This window comes from Rissa tridactyla, chromosome Z (assembly GCF_028500815.1).
Source record: "Rissa tridactyla isolate bRisTri1 chromosome Z, bRisTri1.patW.cur.20221130, whole genome shotgun sequence".
NCBI classification, from domain to species: Eukaryota; Metazoa; Chordata; class Aves; order Charadriiformes; family Laridae; genus Rissa; species Rissa tridactyla.
Genome location: NC_071497.1, coordinates 82,616,214 through 82,636,913, shown reverse-complemented (window position 1 = coordinate 82,636,913; position 20,700 = coordinate 82,616,214). Strand labels below are relative to the sequence as shown.

The 20,700-nt window shown below is 39.7% G+C and overlaps 1 protein-coding gene across 4 annotated transcripts in view; it reads right to left on the bottom strand.

Moving 5' to 3' along the window:
- The window catches only part of LOC128902463 (urea transporter 2-like), a 304,997-nt gene extending 286,798 nt beyond the window's left edge, over nt 1-18,199 (bottom strand). For all 4 annotated transcript variants that reach the window (XM_054185530.1, XM_054185534.1, XM_054185532.1 and 1 more), the window contains exons 1-2: nt 18,098-18,199; nt 13,555-13,670 (exon numbers count right to left, since the gene is read on the bottom strand). The gene's annotated coding sequence lies outside the window, so the exon portion shown is untranslated. The remainder of the gene's footprint in view (nt 1-13,554; nt 13,671-18,097) is intronic.
- Nucleotides 18,200-20,700: the final 2,501 nt, after the last annotated feature.

Sequence of the window (20,700 nt, the reverse complement as noted above, 5' to 3'; positions counted from 1 at the left end):
TCGCCCTCCCGCATCCGCATGCCTCCCACAACGCTCCACGTAGCTGATATGAAAATGAGCACATGAACTCCTGGGTGAACTTTTGAATTGGCCCTGCTTCTTCCTCTCACCTTGGCTGTTTCAGACACGTTCTTCTTGTTCGAGGATAGCTTTCCAGATATTTTTCACCCTTCTAAAATAAAATTAAATAAATGTATGAAAATGAGGCAGCTGGAAAGGCACAAAACCTCCTCAGTAACAACAGTTTCCAGCATTTGATGGTCCCAGAGCACTAGTTATCACTGATTCTGTGCTGGGATTATACTTTTGATCTGAGTGGGATTTAGCAGTGACCTTTTACATAATTTATCGATATTTATGGGAATAAGGTGGTCACCAGTCATTGCAGTTGCCACAAAGAGCATTCTTCTCAGTAACAACAACATTCCTATTAGTAACAGTGGCTTTGCCATACATAGTCCCACAGCACTGTTTGGGTCCTTACTGACAACTATTTAGAAAATACAATTTTTAGCCCTGAATTAACAAATCACTACTTTTTGTTGGTATGTTGTTCTAAGTGATAGAAATAGGGCTTTGCATCTGTTTTATCCTATAAGACACCTCTTTTGTGTCACAGAAGACACCACACTTATATAGAATATTCTCTTTCCTACATTTTAGAGTCAAAAGGGATCACTGTTCTTCTGTAGTCTGGCCTACTGCATAAAAAAAAAAAAGCCCTGTAATTTTGCATTGTAAGCCCTTAAACGGTAAAATTAAATTGGGGAAGATGAATGAATGATGTCAGATTTCATGTTAAAAATGGCTTTTCAAAGATGCCTGCATGAAGATAAATGCTTAAATTAAGGATTTCGCCCCCCAAACAGGCTGTTAGATAGAAGACTTCTACTTTGACACTATTATTATTATTTATTGTATATTATGGCACTGCCCCCAGTTGTGCCTTTGTAATAAAAGACAGATTCCCTTTCCCTCTCCCTTCCTGACTTTGGGAGACTGCAAACAAAGGCACTGACCATGCCAAGCTTCACACCCATGGTGAATCTCACACATTGCAAGTGTTTCCTCTGAAATCCGTGTCTGCGCGCAGACCGATGCAGATGATGCCATAGCTCTCTGCCTGTGCTCGTAGAAGGACAATGGTATGGTTGGTGGGGAGGGGGGTTAAGTACTTGCCCCTGTCTGTGCATACTGTTTTTAAAGTCATAGAATTCACAAATGGTTGATTTTCCTGAAAGTTAAACAAGGGAAATCCCCTGCTTCAAAGAGGCCGTAGCCAGTTCATGCCTCCAGTGAACTGGATACTGGAAGGCAAGTGCAAGGGTCAGGGTATGAGATGGTGCTTCGTGTTTCCCCACCCCAAAATCCCACAGGGACAGGAGGTAAACTTGATTTTATACACTCGGGAGTTCTGGCACAAAGCAGATAACATTTCCTGCCCCAAAATCACCAGATAGCAGCAGAACAACAGGGAAAATAAATTTCTTCTCCTCCCAGGGTCGCGCTGTTTGCGTGGTGGCCTGTCCCCCATGAGCGAACAGAAGTACAAATATTCCGTGTTCTCCCGTCTACTGATCTCCGCGCTTAGCTCACCTACACAGAAGGTTTTTCAAACGCACTTAACGGGTATTAACTTGTAGTTCCTTACAACACTCCAGTCAGATTGCTGAGCAATTATACACATACTTTCTGTTCTCAGAAACTCAGACAGAGACTCCAAGGGCTAAATCAACCTAAGGTGCAGAAATTTCTTCTACCACAACTAATTATCCAATGAAAACTCTCAGTTCAGCAATATATCTGAAAATAGAGTGCTCGGAAAGCCAAGCTAGCATTTCAGTCTATTTATAATACAAACCTTCACTATAGCCAACATTGTTAAAAGGTTTTTATAGTATATAGCATGAAGTTTTGGTCTTTAATTACCCCTTTAATCTTTGTTGGGCTTGTTACTGAGAACAAGTTACACTCCTGCCTTTTACAGGATAAACAGCTCCCAGGAATGCATCAGACTGCCGCAGGGGTCAGAGAGTGCATTTAATGAACACCGCTCTATTTCAACCTAAATCCTGACTGATCTGTTTTTGTTTAGTAGAAGTGTAATTAATAGAGCTAATTAACAAATGACCACCCAAAATTTTTGATACTTTTTTTTTTTTTTCAGAGGAAGAGAATTTACACAAGCCTTCATTTATTTTATGTGGCTCCTCTTCCATCTGGAAAGGTCAGCTGTTTGTAGGGATGTTAAATGTATGTTAATACAGAGATTAGATTAAATCTAAAAAAATGTACTGATGTTGTCCATTGGTGTTGTCTGATGAATGACTTCTAGAACAACAGCATTTTTCTTTTTTGTTACACTTTCAGATCATATCCAGGGGTCAAGAAAGCACTTTGACTCCTGTTACAAACACACAGGAGGTTCTCAAAGTCAAGGTGTTTTCTCTCCTGTCCTGCAGTATGACAGGAACCCACTGGAGATGTTCATTTTGCAACATCATCCCGTGTTCTCAGCTCCTTGAAACACTGTGGAGGAACACCCCCACAGTTTTCTGGATACCCTTGTAACGTGTTTTGAGGTGCTGGATAATGGGACAATGACCCCTTGTTGCAATTATTCTTCTTCTTTACTAGAAGATAGATATCAAAGGAAAAAGGGATACTTACTGCTGTACGTTTTTGACATTTAATTCAGAAACGGATCCCGCAGGTGACAACTGTCTATGTTTCTGTTCCCTCCATCTTATCTTCCATTCTCAAGCAAAGTGTGCATGATTTCCCTCATGGAAGAGAGTCCTGATCTGGAGATATACTCCCTTACAGACCCAACCTCTATGCGGGATTCAAAATTCTCCTCATTCAGGAGGGTTTCTCAGGACTTCAGAAATGTAAATGACTCTTGAGCATGGCAAATTAGAGCTATATCTTTGCCCACAACATAATTGTTGGAAATTCATTTACTCATTGGAACAAAAGAAGGTTTTTCTTGCCAGAGAGAAATTCAATCAATTGCACATAACTTTTGTTTTCCCAAAATCTCTATTTCATATACACTGATGGCTGACCTGTATTCATGCACGCAAGTGAGACTTCATGCGTGTGGTTAGTTATTAGCTCTTGGACAAAGTTCTTGGACGCAACTGTTGCTGGATAAGGATTTGACAGCTTTCTGGAGTGCTGACACTTCACCCTGTTTTGACCAACATCTGCCTGTTGTAAAGGTATTGTGCAACACAGGAGAGTTACTGATTGGTCACCAAAGGCATATGGACCACATTAGTTCCCAACATTAAATTGCATTAAGATTTTAAATGGTGCGTGGTCACTGCATTTATTTTCTGGAATGCGCTAAATTTCATAGGAGAAGAAGAGAGGAAGAGTTTTCTATAAATGTTTAAAGGAGTTATGAAGAGATGAGAGTTTCTTACTGAGAGGTGGCATACGATACAAGGAAGGAAGGTAGGACCAAGGACAACATTAGTGACATTACTCCGTAAGAAGCTATGGACCACAGCTGAAGGACTTTGGACTATGACTAGGGAAAATAAGAAAAGGAAAAGGAGAAAGGGTGTAAGAGAGAATTAAAGAAGAAATGTAAAGTATAGAAGTATATATCACAGAAGTGTACGTTAATAGTTGATAGTTGAATAGATTGGCTTGACAGCAGTGAAGGCAAAAACTGGCTAAACCATGAGGATTAGGAGACCAGACTTACTACTGCAATGACTCTGTAGTGGTATTGGACCACACAAACCCACAAGAGTCCTGGAAATGTACAGCAAATGGTCTGTGCAACCGTACTAAGCAGTAAACCACATTAAGTTTATCTCATAAAGCTGCACAAGTTGCCTGCAATCAGCTTATTTGAATTGCTGGGGATTACTGAGCTCATGAATGATTTTCTGTGTCTGTTCAAACAGGTTTTTAAGTCCAAGGAGAGTCTTGTCCACAGAGCTATCTGAATTGTTTTTATCAATACTTTGTGTAGCTACTTTTATTCTCAGAAATAGTTTGCAAGGTAGTATTGATTTCTGAAAATTTATTTATGCATAAACATTCATTGACAGTTTTTGGAATATGTGGTACTCATGAATGCCCTCTTCTCATCATGAAATGTACATTATGCATCATGTTTTCCTTCAGTCATATGGCATTGCTCCTGTCCCCAGACTGGTCAGTTAAAGTGTAATTAGTGACTGGATGACTAAAGTATAATGGCCAATCTTGAACCATGAATGACACATAAACATTTAGAAAAGCTTAACTTGGGGAATACAACGGATCTGAAAACAGATTCAGAAGCAGACTGTGGTCATTCATATACTCATGAATAATCTCATGAGATCTCAGAGGACCAGAAAAGTAAATCCACTCATTCATGTACGCCTAACCTCATTTTGTTATTCCAAGGGCTCTAATCTAACCCAGAGGGAAAGCAGAATTTACATGAAGGGGTCATTAGAAAAAATGCATAAACAGCCTTTGAAAAAGAGATGAACACACCAATCTATCTCCTTTCCAAAGCAAGAGACTGCCAAGCTACATTTGAGAGCTCTACAGTCAGTTGATGTCTCTTTGACTCAAAAAAAATCTTGGATTATTTTCTCATCAGCTTCACTGTTTCTACAAAAAATGGCAAATTTACTGTAGAGTAATCCGGTGCCTGTTGAGATCCCTGTAGGAGCCATGAGGTCTATTTTGAAATCTGTTCAGGTAAAAGTGAACTCAAACCTAGGCTTCACATGGAGGCGTGTGCTCCAACAACTAGGACTGCTAGCTTCATTTATAAGGATGTGCAACATCAACAGCTTTTCCTTCTTTACCTACCTTTTAAAAACCAGCTACGGAAAGAAAGGATTCAGTCACAAGAAAGCATTTCTGTACTTTAGAACATCTGCAGGAAGAGAAAATCAGATGCAGAGAAGACAACTGTAGGGTTTTTTTCCCAAAAAAAGGTCATTGATGGAGTTCAGGCTTATCCAATATTAGCTGGCAGTTCAGATAATATTTTCAGAGTTGAAACTTTGACTATGTTCTGAGGAAAGGCACAACTCAGTATAATTGAGCAGGTTCTATCAAAACAAAGTGATACAGTCAGGGATATAGTCAGCATTCAGCACACTGCAAATTATGTCTCTATCTAGAAGCCTATGAGAAATGTCGGTACACAGCAGCAGTTCTTTAAAATTGGAAGTCCTACCAAAGGGAAGCAATCGAAATTCACAATATGCAGTTATCTGTTGTGTCATTTGCAGAACTTTCCTTTGTCTCATCAGAGGCAATTGGGGGTTAAATGCTACCTTTCTTATCAACTTGTGAAATATTAAAAAAAACCAACAACAAACCAACCACATGCATCACAGCACTGTTGGGGCCGAACTTCGCAAGGGTTGTGATGATAAGATCATGATAAGGATATCTAGAAAAGAAATATTCTAAACAAATGAGATTAAACAGGGAGAGATCATTCATTGATGAATTTATCCTGTTACCAAGAACAATGTAATGATATTAATGATGAGGATTTTTTATTATAATAATATGATGTAGGCTGATGTCTGAGAGAAAGTCCAGTGGTCGCGACAACTGCAGTGCGTCCCATCTGTAAAGACAACACAATAATGTCTAATTGGCAAAATGCCTTGTTGTGAAGAGAGGCCTTTACTGTCATTTTATGGGAAAGCTCTGCAGAATTTAATAGACAACTATAATCTTCCTTTCACTATTATTTCTACTTTCTGCCTAGATCATCGAAATGCAATGGAAACACTGTATCCATGGCAAAGCTTTTTATATAGCTAAAGCATCCTCCAAAGTAATCTTATTTGCTACTGGATCTAATATGTAGCCCATTTAACGGGGAGGCAGACCTTTTTTATGTGGTCCCCTTGGCCATAGGGATGGTCTTTCCCATGGGGGTGTCATATCGGCATGTCATGGGCTTTTTTCTCTCGCTCTACAAGCTTAGTTTGGAAACTGTAAAGCTTAAGTCTGACAAGAACTTTGGACAGCCTCCTTTATCCTACCTTGGTGAGACTAACACACTCTTGGTCACTTGGTGACATTTCTAGGAGAAATTCCTTGGGGAACAGGTAAAGGCTGAGTGTTACAGAGAGGTCGATTGTGATCAGGGCTGTGCTGGTCCCAGGGTGAAATTCATCTCACCTAGATGTGAGCTGGTCCCCTTAGGTCCTCTTTGTGGTTAGTGAAGAGAAATAGCGTATTCGGTAGAAATTCATTTCACCAACATCAGAAGATTAATTTAGAATGGTATGAATCATCTTTAAAAACAACCCTCTTCCTCATGACAAAGTGAAAACAGAGGGACTAGTTCGAGAAGCCAACTATATTTATTCAGATCATAACAAAGGAGTGTTCTATATTATGACTTTGCCTCTTTTTCCCCAATATCCTAGGTAGACTTGGGCAATATGACTGCTGTAGTTAGCAAAACTATAGGGATTTTATTGTGAAAAAAAAAAAAACAACCCACAAACCTTTACATTTCTGATTGCAAAATCTTTTTTGGGTCTCTATGTGAAATGAGACATTCTCACAAAAGCTCCTTATTTCATAAGAAAGCCACTCTTTTTGTTTCAGAAAAAGAACAATTGAGCAAAATTTTATTAAATTACTGTAACTCTGTAACAGTCTTACAAATATTGGCCAGCTGAACTCAGAAAGATCCTGTAATGCAGTTCTATTTTATATGTGGTGAAACACAGACATTAAAAGATGACGTGGTGAGCACTGTGAAATAATTGATAATAATTATTAAAAAGTTCTGCTGTGGAGGTTCTTTAGTTAGAAGGCCATTGACATAAGAAATATAAATCCAAAAGCAGGATGAGGGACTCCTAAAAGACAGGGGTTTAATGGAATTCATTGAACAAAAAGGCACAGTTACCAGTAGCAGTTAGAGGGTAAGTGCCCATAACTACATGGGCAGTACAAGGAAAAAAAAATCTTGGCAAGTATGTGCTTTGAAGTTTTCCACATAACTACGCTTTCATAAAAAGCGGCCATGCACAGGCTCTGCTGAAGCCCAATGGCTTGTCTGAAAAAACTCATGTACAGAGCTCTCAGGGAACGTGCTTAACTGTTTTCAAGATTATATTTATGTTCCTTACATGTGCTTAAAACTCCACATCATTTTTATTGGCTTTCCTTGATTTAGATCAAACCCAGTTCTTCAAATAATTAACATTTTTATAACTCAAAAATCCTTTATAGGTACTTGTTTTCAGCTGAAGTTCAGCCTAATCATATCTAAAATAATCTTAATAATAATCCTAAAGTATTTACCAACTCTATCATCCATTAACTTTTTATGGTATGCAAACACTTCATGTTTTACTGACATATTCCGAAAAAACGTACAGAGGGACTAACTAGGCATGGGAGCAAGGGAGTTATCCTTAATTTGTAATTTCCTGTTATTGTAAATTATACCTGCTCTGCATCTTTATAGCCTCCTTCCATCTTGAAATGTTACTATGTTACTTTTCTGTTTAACTTATGCACCTTGAATGTTGTAAAAACTATCGTAAAAGTCAATAAAAATGCAATAACATTGTGTCAATCAAAAGCAATGGAGCAATCTCTATTGAGCAAACAATTGGAAAGCTACAGCTAAAATGCAATTGCACCATGTTGCAATTGATTAAAGATACGAGTCAAAAAATTAAAAGTTTTTTTTTTTTTTTCCAGTTTTAGTTATTACCAGTTGCTTAATTTATAGAGCAGTTACTTTGATCCTATCTAGAGTCCTGTAAAGTGGCTACCGGTACAAGCAGCGGTACGGTCCTGCCTTGCTTCCGTCCGTATGGATTACCCATGATCGTCCTAAATTCACTGTCACCCAGTAAATGCTGCCACAATCTAAGCCCACTTCTGTTCTGTTTATGTGAGTACTCAGGTAGGAACTACCCTTTTTCATCAGGAACAAGAAAACCGCTGTGCTAAAAGTCCATCCAGTTCAGTACCCCACAGCCGACAGAGCCCTGCAGGAAAGCCCTGGGGAAGACACAACAACAAGGGGGGCATAAATTCATCCTTCCCCTGTATGATCTTGGTGATGTGGCTCAGGGACCTCTTGACCCAGCTCTGCACATCTTTGTCTCCAACAGTCTTTGCTGTATTTTTCTCCCCTGTGCTTGTTTAATCACTTCTTGGACCCAGTCTAGATTACATGTCAGCTTTTGAGTAAATAACCTGGGGGGGAGGGTGTATGTGTGTGTGCTGATCTCAGCCTCTACTGTAACTTCACATTTGTAGATAAAATTCCTTACAGGGCCACCAGAATGGATCGAAAGTTGAGCAGAGAGGAGGCTATTGCCTCAGAGTTGGGGATACCTAAGAAAAAGGATCAGGAAAATTCAAGGCTAGTTGTGGGTATTTTTTTTACTGCTCTATACAATTTTGGCATATGCCTGGGAGTAAAACAGCTTTTTTCAAGAATCCGGACTTGATTTTGGTAAATATGGCAATTTGATTCCAAGCTCTTTTCACGCACAACAGATAAATAAGCAATCATAAACTATGTCATCATAAATAAAAGCCTTATTGAGCTCAGGCAATGAAAACCAATCAATAGAGGACACTCATCCCCAGTGAAAGCAACGGCTAATGCTCTGCGGTTCCTGGTGGATACTCTGTCATTGTATTTTAAAAACCACAAGGAATTCCCTGTGTCATCAGCAATGACCACTTTATTGCTGGTGAATTAGGAAATGAGCAGGGCTAAAGGTGCATTTAAATTCCACAGACTCATTCATTTAGCCCATCTTCCAATGCAGGAGGTCACCTGGCTGTCTCATGGGCTTGGACAGGTGCAGAAAAAGAAAGACAGGATCACCTGTCACACATTTATGTCTATTCCTCTGGCTGTTTCAGTCAAAAAATCAAAACCCAAACCCAAAACTTCCGCAATTTTCCCCAAAGTGTTACACTTCCTTACGCTACCTAGATTGAACACATCCCTTTTTGAAAGAGAAAATTTCTCTATTTCGAAGTAGCTCTATTCATTTTTTATGAGAAAAGCTTTCTGAAAATGAATGGTTCCAACATGAAATGAATAATTTTATTTATGTCTAAAAAAGCTATTTTATTCAACTTGGGAAACCATATACCCTCCCCAGTCTTTTTACAACACGCAGTATTTTTATTGAATCAGAAGTTTTAGCAAACTGAAAACCATCTATGCTAATTTTGCATTTCCACTATTTATCCAATATGAATACTATGCTGACTACCATCAGACGCATTAAATCAGACTCATTTAGCCTAAAAAGTTATCAAATTTCATTTAAACAATGCAATTTCTCTTGAAAGTATTAAAGGGGAGAAGTACAACAATTTCAAATCATTCACTTCTCTCTTGCTTAATGAATTATTGATTTGTGCTTTCCTTGTGAATGATAGTGCTCTGATGTGATAAACATTGATTTGAATCGTCATACAAATATTGTATATCATCAACATGTTATGGCAACAGAATAACACATACCAAGATAGACACGAAGGGATGGAATAATACAAAAAAAATATTACGAGATGCCACAACTGTGTGCAAGTATGTGTGAGGGTGCATGTGTAAAATAACAAATGGAAATGAAAGTAATGCATCCAAGGGAATGATAACGATGCAGAATTATGGAAAGTTTACATTTGGGTTAACACTGAGCAGGGAACCTTGGTAATGAAAAATAATTACTTTCTACTCCTGGTAATTCTTCTAACTTGACATTTCTTGCAACCACAAGTGCATAGCTGTCACAGGTTTAAAGGGAGAGCTCTCTTACACCCTGCTCATGTTCAGAAGCTTTAGCTTCATGCACAGCTATTCACGCCAATGGGAACTACACAGTCAAAAGACAAAAGGAAAGTGCTGAGAGCAGTAAACACATAGATAATCCTGTCCACCAAACAATTTTGCATTTCCTTTATGCACCATTTATTTCAGACAAAAAAGCTGCTGAGAGATTTACGTCAAAGTGATTTCCACAGCTCAGCTGCTCGAGGCTGGGCAGATGATTGAAGCGCTGAGCTACACTTTCCTGGGGACCTGTGCACAACCCTCTCCTGCCATGCCTGGAGGTGGGAGACCTCACATGCTCTCCCTCAGACAAGTTCATTTCTAGCATCAGCTGGGTGGTTTTTGGCAGCCTGGATGAGGGGAAAGAGCCTGCGGTTACTGAGAGAAGAAGGGACAGTTGTCTTTCCCTTGTTCCCTTGGACAGCAGCAGGATCCCAGGACTTGTTGTCCTTCCTATGGGTTGTTGTCCAAAGTGGGTAGGCTAAGAAGGTGTTCCTCAAGTCTTCTCCTAAGCCCTCTGCAAAGAGGGAAACACCCCTCTCATGTCCACGGAGGAGAAAGTAGTGCTTAGGAAACAGACGGCCAAGATCTTTCATAACACAAACCAAAACACCCATATTCTGTTCTAAAACACCCTTGCTTGTCACGCAAAAATCCTCAAAAGAGTATGGCTGCGCTGGGACAAGAAGTGGCAATGCTACTGTATACATTCACAACAAATTAGACTTGCAATTAATGACCTGTAACTATTACCCACCAGGGCTACATTGAGATTTTGCCTAGAGGGCTACAAAGGGTGAGGAATAAATATCACCATTCAGGGATTAACCAGATCCAAGCACACAAGTTCAGACCAACAGATGCAAAGTGGGGCCAGGGAGACGTGGAAGCCGGGCTCCTCTCTCTTAACATCACAATTAGCACACCCAATGGAGTTGAGAGGATATTGCCATTAATCCTGTTGTAGGCCAACATCAGGATGCGATCCCTTAGAGCAGGAAACAACCCAGCTTTCATGAGAGCATCACCACATAGGCAACATTGGCCAGCTTGCTATAAAATTCTAGCTTAATGATGTACATGTAGGTAGAATGTAATATAGGGTTAATCAGGCTAGGCAAGGTGTACAAATAAAGATATTCAAATACATTTGTATAGCAATCCATGTCAAACTTATCAAACATTTTTTTTCTTCCCCCCCCCCCCCCCCCCCCCCCCCCCGCCGCCCAAACACATGCTTTTGTGCAAGGCCTCATTCTTGTGTCTCTCCAGACTGAATGGACTCAATAGAATTAGATGCTCCTGAAAATTTTGCATGAGACTTTTTGCCAGGAATAGGTGGGTAATTAAGAGTTGAAGCCTTATCTTCTTGTAGTCTCACCAGAATCAGGTATCGTATTTCTATCACTCAATAAAAATGAATTCTCCATTCCCAGGAAATATTTCTAGTATTAATTTAGAGAACGAATAACTTTTTTGTGGTTATCAGTAAAAAACCCCAAACAGTCCATTTAAAACCTATTAGGAAGCATAAGAAGGCTAAAGAAGGCATAATTAATGTAATTTGTTTTTCCCTTTCCACATATTTTACAGTGTTTTGTAACATGATGCATAACATACACAGCTCTGATTGTCTGGAGGCAGACAACATCCTGCACCAATGGCCTTACATACGGAGTGGCAAAATGAAACCTGAGACTTCAGCTTACAAGTAGCTGGGGAAAAAAATAGATATCAGGATTGAAAACTTGTAATCATTATGGCATTTGCATTATGACAAATTAAAAACTGGTATTCTAGGTTACGAACAGTGCTATAAAGCTGGTATTCTACACTGTGTATTGCAAGCTCATTTAAAATGTACTCTTCCACGACATGATGAGAACACAAATTATAATTAGGAAAGTAACCCAAGCAGAAAATTAGTCTGGAAGACTAGTCTGAGTATGCTCCTGAAAACAAAGCCATCCTGTGTCTTAACTTTACTGTCTTGGTATAGGGAGAGATTGAAGCAGAAGATAAAGCCAAGGACAGATATGGTTTAGGGTGGGCGAAGAAAAAAAGAAACGGCTTTGCAAGTATTATCCATAGAGTTTGAGTCGTGCACAAAGAGAAGCCCCACCAGATCCCACCTTTGGCTGTTACAGCTGCGATGTACGGGTCTATACCTGGATTTTTGTTCCCATAATCCCATAGGCAAAATTTCGCACTTATGAGCACAGATGAAGTCTGCTGACCCCACCCTGTACCCAGAGCACGCGTAAATGTACCCAAGATTTGTAACCAAAAAAGGGCTAACTATAAAGGTAGTGAACTGAGGAAAAAAAAAAAAAAGTGATTCAAGATTTCATTCTGAAACAAATGGTGAAAAAAGAAAAAAAGGAGTAAAAAACTCAAAAAGTACTTGCTACCACTAAATGATAAACTAAATAAATGATCTTGAGAAACTTATAAGTAAGCAAGACACGTATCTGAAAACTTTTGCATTTGAGGTTTTCTCCTCTGGAAATGTTTTGTGGGGTTTAAACGAAAAGCCAGATAGTTCTGTACAAATCACTTCGTATCTCTGTACCTTATTTAGAGAGACCGGAACAAATCCACTGATTGGAAAATTATACCTACCTTTCAGGTGCCTCTTCTTGTGGAAAGGGGATCTGTATACTGCAGAGTGGTTACATCACACTCAAAGGAAAGGATCATAATTTTCTATAAATCTTATTTGCTTTTTCTGTAAAAGGTGGTTTTCTCGAGGTACCTGATACTACTTCGTTGACAGGGCACCCATGACTTCCCAGTGCCGTACAGGATTTAGCAAATTTATCTTTATTTAGAAGAAAAGATAAAAAAGAAACCAAAAAACCCACTGCAGCAAGGAATTATATCAACAGCTGCCCTGAAAAACAAATGTGCTCTGTTTTAAGGGATCATTTTGGCAAAAAACGCAGCGTTTAGTGAGTCTGAGGCTAGGTGTTTACCTAGCATACAGGATTTTGAAAAGGGAGAATTAAGATATGAGAGGCCTTATTTTCTCAAGGGGTGGCCTGCATCCGTGCCTGTTGATGCACGCAGCACTGGTCAAGACTTCAACAAAACAGGCATTTGTTACAGAAGTGTGTAAAAGCATAACCAGGTTGCAGAAGAACACACAACAAACCCTGTGATGTACACCGGGTTCAGCTCTTCTCAGTTACCGTCCGTGGTCTGGAGAATTTATCACCATTGCTGCAGGTGCTTTACTCAAAATATTTACCCTGAATACATCTTTGATCTCAAATATAACAATACAATCCAGAAACTTGGTGCACCGTCTTTTCCCTGGCTGTGGGCTACTGTCCTGCACCCTTTCTGCTCCCCTGTCTCACCTGCCTCTGGCAGTGCAGAGCAGCAGATTGAAAGTCACTCTGTAACCACAGTTTTTACCCTAGATATTTTCAATACCCATTTTAAGTTCCTTTTTGGCTGAACTAAACAAAACAGGAGGAAGAGAGGCTGGAAGCGAGAACAGAAACATTGCTAGAAAGAGTTGCCCTCCTGCTTTTAGGGGGACAAGCTTTACTTGATATTTAAGGGACCATATAAAAACATCAAAACACATTCAGCCCGACTCAGCCTTAGACCCAGATCCATCACCTTGACTCTGCAAGACCCCGAGTTATCTACAGCAGCTCCTGCTGGTCACTGGGGCTCTGACACGTTCATCTGATCAGTACGTTTTATTTCTATCTCCTACTCACAGGCTAGTTGGAGCATCTCACTTCGACGACGAAATGGTGAGGAGATTCAGCTGGTCTTTGGTGATGGGGATAAGAAATCCAGATCAGGACAAAGCTCCCAGAGCAGCTGCTTGGACCTAATGAAAGAGCAGATTGATTAGGGATAGTTGCCCATCCCATTTTAAGGTTGAGGTGTATTAAGTTTATTCATATCACATCAGTGCATATGCAGACTTTAAAATTTTTGTACTGCATCCCGTAGGTACAAGAGCCTGGGAAAAGGGAACTATAGTTTCACACACTGGTCTGAGACAGGGTGAATACATGACTTCAGTGTGTATTTAAATCCACCCCTGATCAGAACCTTCCCCAGGAGCAATGTCTAATACAGGCTTCAATACTGTGCTTCTGTTCATTTGGAGGTGATTGAAAACCATGTCTGCACTAAGCATGTGTTTATGAATTGTCGTTCAGGGTACAGATATTTCCTGAATTGGGCTGTAGAAGAAACCAAAAGTTTCCAAAACCAAAACCAAAAATTAAAGTAATCGCTTGTTATTGAAAAGCACATAAACACCTTTACAGCCAAAGCTCCTCTTTTAAACTGCATCACTGGGACATGTGTTGCAAATTTGCATTTTTTTTTTTTGTATTCAACATGTCAAAAACATTTATAAAAGCAAAGCATTTTCTGTGAAGAAAAAAACTGGGAAAAGAACACAAATTCGTTTTTATTGCTTGTCAGACTGTTCATGTGGGTTTTTGCTTTGATGAAAAGAAAACAAAACACAGTCATAGAAAACACACCCAACAATGATGATGTAGAAGATCTGGGCAACTGAAAGTTTTATTTTTGATTACTGATTCCTGATTTTTCATTCCTCCCTTATATATTTTCAGAGAAATGCCTTATGGAAATTAGCTATATATTATAAGCTAATTTAATTTTAAAACTCTGGTTAGGTGACATTTACAGGATATTTAACACTTTCCAAAACTGTGACGGTATTTATATTCCTGGATATAGTTTTAGGAACCTAATTTGGAGTTTAAAAATACTGACTCATAGGCTTCTCGAGATGTGTGAGAAATGTCCTTTGGAACACACATAAGATGACAAGAATAAAGGTGTTGGGCTAAAAACCTGGTCGGAGAAATAAAAAACAACCAGGAAAGCTGATCATCCAGTTTAAAACTGTTCCCCCTCACCCTGTGGCTCCCCTCCCTGCTCCAGAGTCCCTCCCCAGCTTTCCTGGAGCCCCTTGAGGGCCTGGCAGGGGCTGGAAGGTCTCCCCGGAGCCTTCTCTTCTCCAGGCTGAACCCCCCCAGCTCTCTCAGCCTGTCCTCCCAGCAGAGGGGCTCCAGCCCTCCCAGCATCTCCGGGGCCTCCTCCGGCCCCGCTCCAACAGCTCCGTGTCCTTCTGCTGTTGGTGCCCCAGCGCTGGAGGCAGCGCTGCAGGGGGGTCTCCCCCGAGCGGAGCAGAGGGGCAGAATCCACCCCTCGCCCTGCTGCCCACACTGCTGGGGATGCAGCCCAGGCTGCGGGGGGTTTCTGGGCTTTGGGCACACATTGCCAGCTCTTGTTGAGCTTCTCATCCACCAACACCCCCAAGTCCTTCTCCTCAGGGCTGCTCCCCATCCATTCTCTACCCAGCCTGGATTTGTGCTTGGGGTTGCCCCAAGGACCCTGAATTTGGCCTGGCTGAACTTCATGAGGTCTGCACAGGCCCACCTCTGGGCCCAATGTCTCTCTGGATGCACATGTTACACGTTACCAACAAGAAGGGAAACTTGGCTATTAACATTTTATTGCTGAACTAGGCAATAACACTTCCCGAAAGTTCAGTATTTCTATACACTGGAGCTCCTCAAGTCCAAGAAGCAGGATACGTATTCCCTGTGAAACGGATTTTCTGTGTTGGCACCTTCCAGAATACCTGGTGCCTGTCATACAGACCTGGATTCAGGTGACAAAACAATATCTGGTTTTATTATGAACAAAAAACCCAAACAACGAAAAAATTACTTATATAAAAATTACTTATAGTGTTTGCAATAAAAAAAAAAAAAAAAAAAAAAAAATTGAGGCAGCAGCCCTTACAGTTTGCTAGCAGAGACCAAGGCAGACCCAAAGCTGTTCTTTGTCATAAAATATCTCATGATCTGAACTTCTTTTCATGATTTTAGAAATTATTGGGTTAGTCAGTGGTTTTCTGAAAGCTTGAAAAATCACACTACAAATTTTTCTGGCGAATTTTCCATCAGTTGGTTGGATTGAAGGAATTAGAAATGTTTTGCTTTCCTGGGGGTTTTCAGCACCTCCTTCTTTCCACCCTCCTACAGATACGATATAGCAAGAGCGGCCACAAGAAAGAATATGCAGAAGCATGTCTTAGAGCCTCAGGCTTTCAAACTCCAAAAGTCAGGGATGAAAGCTCCAGACACACGTGCAGCCATGCTGTTAGAAGGTGTAGCCCCAAGATTACTTTGATTGTGCAGTTGAGAAATCTTCCTTTAAATTTGAAACTCACAGGCTGCTCCCCTCTGCCTCCTCCCTTGCTGCCTCACTCCTCCAGTTTTAATTAATGACGCTATTATGTGCCTCCATTGCAATATAAGGCCTTGTTCAGGCAGTATGCAGGAGCAGTTTGAAGAAGCCCTCCAGAAAAAAGAGAACTGTGATTACTCTTTTCATGTTAAGACTTTTTTTTAAAAAATATGTGGACATATAGAGAGGTCATTGCAAAATTCTTAAGTGAAATCTGTACCGGCGTTAGTGCTCTTCAGCAGCTGAAATAGGTTGAAGAGGACTAAGTGTAGAAAAAGCTCAGATTCATTTCTGTCTTCAGAGTGTACCCTTTCCTGTCCAACCTCTAAATATAGTTCCTGCAGTGCTTTGCCCATGGGGACCATTCAGTAATCCCAGTGATTTACTAATGGCTCTGGGAATACAGCTTTAAGAGTTAGACATTATGAGGATGAGGTACCCCAGCCTGATCTGAGAGGGTTTCTTGACCTCTATCTGATATTTTCCCTTATCTCCATCTCCTTTACTGACATATAGATCTTGCTACGTGATTTCTGTCCCTAACCACTATCGTTAGGCTTCTTCTATTTACTGATTGCCTTATCTCTGCTGCAGCCTCATTAACTCAATACATCCTGCAAGTTTTCATCCTCCCCTAATCCCAGAGAGATTTCTCAAGGCAGTATGTGCCAATACAGCATCCAGGTGTGGCTGAAACGGCCCAGAGATATAGGAAAATATTAGTTCTCTGGTGTGTGACACAATGTTATATCAAGCTGCATTACTCAAAAGAAATTCCCTTTTGCTTTACTGCGCGGCAACCTTTGATTGCTGAAAGCTAAGCCATTTTTCTTAAAGAATAGGAGGGAAGCATATCTGTAAATTGTTTTACTCTGCTTGGTTGATAGTCACTATTGTGAGTCAGGCACTGCAGCAGATAAAGGCTTTTAAGTTAAGCTGAAAACCAAAGCATCATGACTGTGGCCGTAACAGCCTCCTCTCCCGTGCGAGAAGGGGAAGTAAGGGAAGCTATAACACCATTCATCACTGGGTTATCACAGATCAATGCAAACTGAATGACCAAATACTTTCTTTCTAGTCTCTTTTGCTTCCTGTTTGTTTTTTTATTTTATTTTATTTTAGCTCGGTGTTTAGGTGCAAGAACCAAACAAATAAAACATCCTTACTGAAATGTAAAAGGAGAGGGACAGGAGTGAAAAGAAAGAGGGAGAAATATTTCTAGGGCTGGTTTGTACAACACTGCGTTCCATAATGTTGCAAATCTACTGGTGTCCCTTTAAGAATATTCGTATCTTGGTTTATAAAAGCTAATGGCATTAAAAATACAGTAATTAACATGTTCATAATGTAAATGTTAATCATTTAACATGTCAAGCATCTTCATCCCCTACTGAATCAATATGAATTATTAAAACAGACTCTTTAAGACCTTTAAAATCAACTCTCAAAGCATGCACTAAACAACCGCACTGTTGGCATACGCGAGCACTAAGTTACAAATTCATGTGTTAGACTGTCTGACACACTCGTTCTCTTTGATGGGAGAAAACAAAGACAAAAACTTCCCCTCAATGTCTTATATTCAGAACTGCATAATCTGTATGTACAAGTGAAACTTTTTTGTTCTCAGAGATTTTTGTAATTTTTTGAAGGTAAACCTTCTAGAGAGAAAAAAAAGAGAAAGGAGAAATAATCTAGACAGGTTACAGAATAAGTTTTTCCATAACAAAGTTATGTGACAATCCAAAATGCTCTTGAAGCAATAAGTATACAAAGATAATAAAAAAAAAAAAAATCTAATAAACTAAAAGTTGAAGTTCCTAGTTTTAAAACAGTTTCTGTCAAGATGTCATTGATCATAAAGAAGGCTATATATGCATTTGGAAATTGATTTTAAATACTATAAATATAGACTAACTCTTAAAAAAGCATGTTTACTGTGGAAAGGTCAAGAAAAAGGTTTATTTTCAAGCATCTGCAAAATAGAAACCGAACAATTAGATGGATGCACCTTACCTCACAGCTGGCTCACAAAACTTTGAGGAAGAATCACGAAGTCACTTTTGCACATATATATATAAAGACAGCCAAACGTCTGCATCAGATGTCTGTTTTCTGGTCAACCCATTGAAAGAAAATGTCAGATACGACTTTTTTATGGTCTTTTTTTTGGTTACAGATACAAAATAAATGAAGTTTTGCAATCGGGTACAAACCCCATCACATAAACAGTGGGTCTCAAGTACTTTCCTATCAAATTGCACAATGGTCATGTTAACATCCTGTTCTACTTGAACAATCAGATAAAGGACTGGATGTTAATAGGCCAGAGGTTGTTCTTGCTTTGGGAAAATCTTCTATGTCCATGAAGTGGATTGATTGGCATTTTTCATGATGCTACAGTACTTCCTGCAGCTAATCAGCTTTTCAGTGGGAGTAGAAAACCACAACCCCCCTGTAGAGCATGCAGCTGTATTAACCTGCACCAGCTGGGAATTTAGCCCTCATTTTCTATATCTTGATGCACCTGATCTCAGGTATAAGTTTAAGTTCTACCTGGGCAATGCCGTATTCCTTCTATATTGCAAGAAAGGAGGAAACTCATTTCAGAGAGGTTAAAATTTTACAAAGTTTGTGTACTCAGGAATAATTTATGAGGGGTTATATGTCTGATAGAAGATAAGAGCTCTTGTACCTTGCTTGCCTGGCATGAAAATTAGGTCTTAACCTCCTACCACCAGCAGCAAAAAAAAAATACAAATACTACTAGGAAAAAGTTCAGCACACTGCCTCAGATGCACAGATTACAGTCAAAGAGCAAATAGAAGACGGAGAATTCCAGATCTGGGGCAGTTAGTGAGGCTTTTCATGCCTGTAGAAAGGAGAAGAAGCTCCTTTATATTTGAGGGACACGTTGTGCTTCCAGTCCCTTGTGACTTCATAACAAAAACTTCTTTTCACAACAGGGTATGAAATAAACATGAGAGGTATGAGCACGGTCTACTGTTTTCTAACTCATCTGATGAAAAACATTACCTACAAACCACTCCTGGTAAGCTCTTAAACCATTACGGCTGTGTATTTATTATTTCTGAGAACTCAAAAGTGCCATTACACCAAGACCTTCTCTGAATTCCTGTTTGAATTTCCCAAACTGTTTGCTAAGGCTATGTAGTCACCAGATCAATGTGGGCATTTGATGCTTTAATACCTGCCTCTGGAGATAAACACAGACTTCAAAGTTCTGTAAAAGGTGAGGGGGCTGAAACAAAAATCTTGCTAGATTTCCCTAGCTTATGTTCTCATCACCTGAATGTGATGTAAATTTTCCTTCCTTTTTTTGGTCTTTTTTAAAAAAATGTATACACCTGCAACGAGTATTTCTAAAGTCAGAGATACAGAGTCAAAAGTTGGACATAAATGCAAACAGAATTACAGTGCACCTAGCTTTTACCTGATGTTGTTTGTGTTGCTCTTTCACAACACAAAGCACATACAGAGCAAGCATTAGGCTATAAGTTTAACAAAGGAGTTAGGGAAATTACATAAATATAAGAAACCAAACACCAGGAGGAAAGGCTGGGGACAAATGTGAACCTCCTTTGCTGTGGGAAGTGCCAAGAAGTGTAGCCAAACTGGATTTTTACTTTTTTTGGTGATGGTATAGGACAACTGTTCAGGACAGATGAGGTGGGGCTGAAGCCATGAAGAAGGGGAAGGAAGAAGAAAGACAAAGAGGGTAGATGATACAGTTGAAGGGGATGCTCTTTGGAGGTGATGGCTGTTTGCCACTGTGTAAATATAACCAAATATTAAAACCTTAAATCACTCCAGGACTGTATTTACATGGTAGACGTAAGAGTCATTAATGAGGGGGAGAGCGCAGAAATCCCTCAAGGCGGGTAAAACACAGATGTTGGAAACAAGAATCTTCTATAATGCATTAAAAATCCTCACAAAATATGATACCCTAGAGCTTATCAGTATAAAATGGATCAATAATTAAGCGGGGTATGTGAGACTTAACAAGACAGGGTGGTTCAGTGGATTCATCTGCTCTTTCCAAGACCCCTGATACTGTGAGTTGTTGTCCGGGGTTGAGCCTCCCGGAACTTACATCACACTAATGTTGTCTTGTACTAGGTGGTTTTCTACGATTTAATTTTGGAGAGATGTAAATGGACACAGTAGCATCAGAATGTGGTAAAAGGATTATCATCTGGAAAAGCTTACACTAATGGCATGAAAAGTGGACAGGATAGAAAGCAAGCAGATACAATAGAGTTGTGATGAGATTACTTGATCATGCATAACTCCAAACTGAGTGTCTTTAATATACAGAATTACTCTTTAGGGAAAGAAGCACTGAGGAACAGAACATATTATTCATTTAATGTCCATAATTTTTCCCTCAATATTTGATTTAAAAAATTATATTTTTCTATTCCATAACAATAGTAATTTTCTCATTCCCACAAGAGGAATTTGGTGATGAAGCACAGCCCTTAAGTACGCATGGCTATAATTTAAGAAACTGCAATATCAAGGTAAGGTGTTGATATACAAGCCAGCTTGGTAATGTACAAATTAGATTCTGTACTATGCAAAGAAGGAATCAC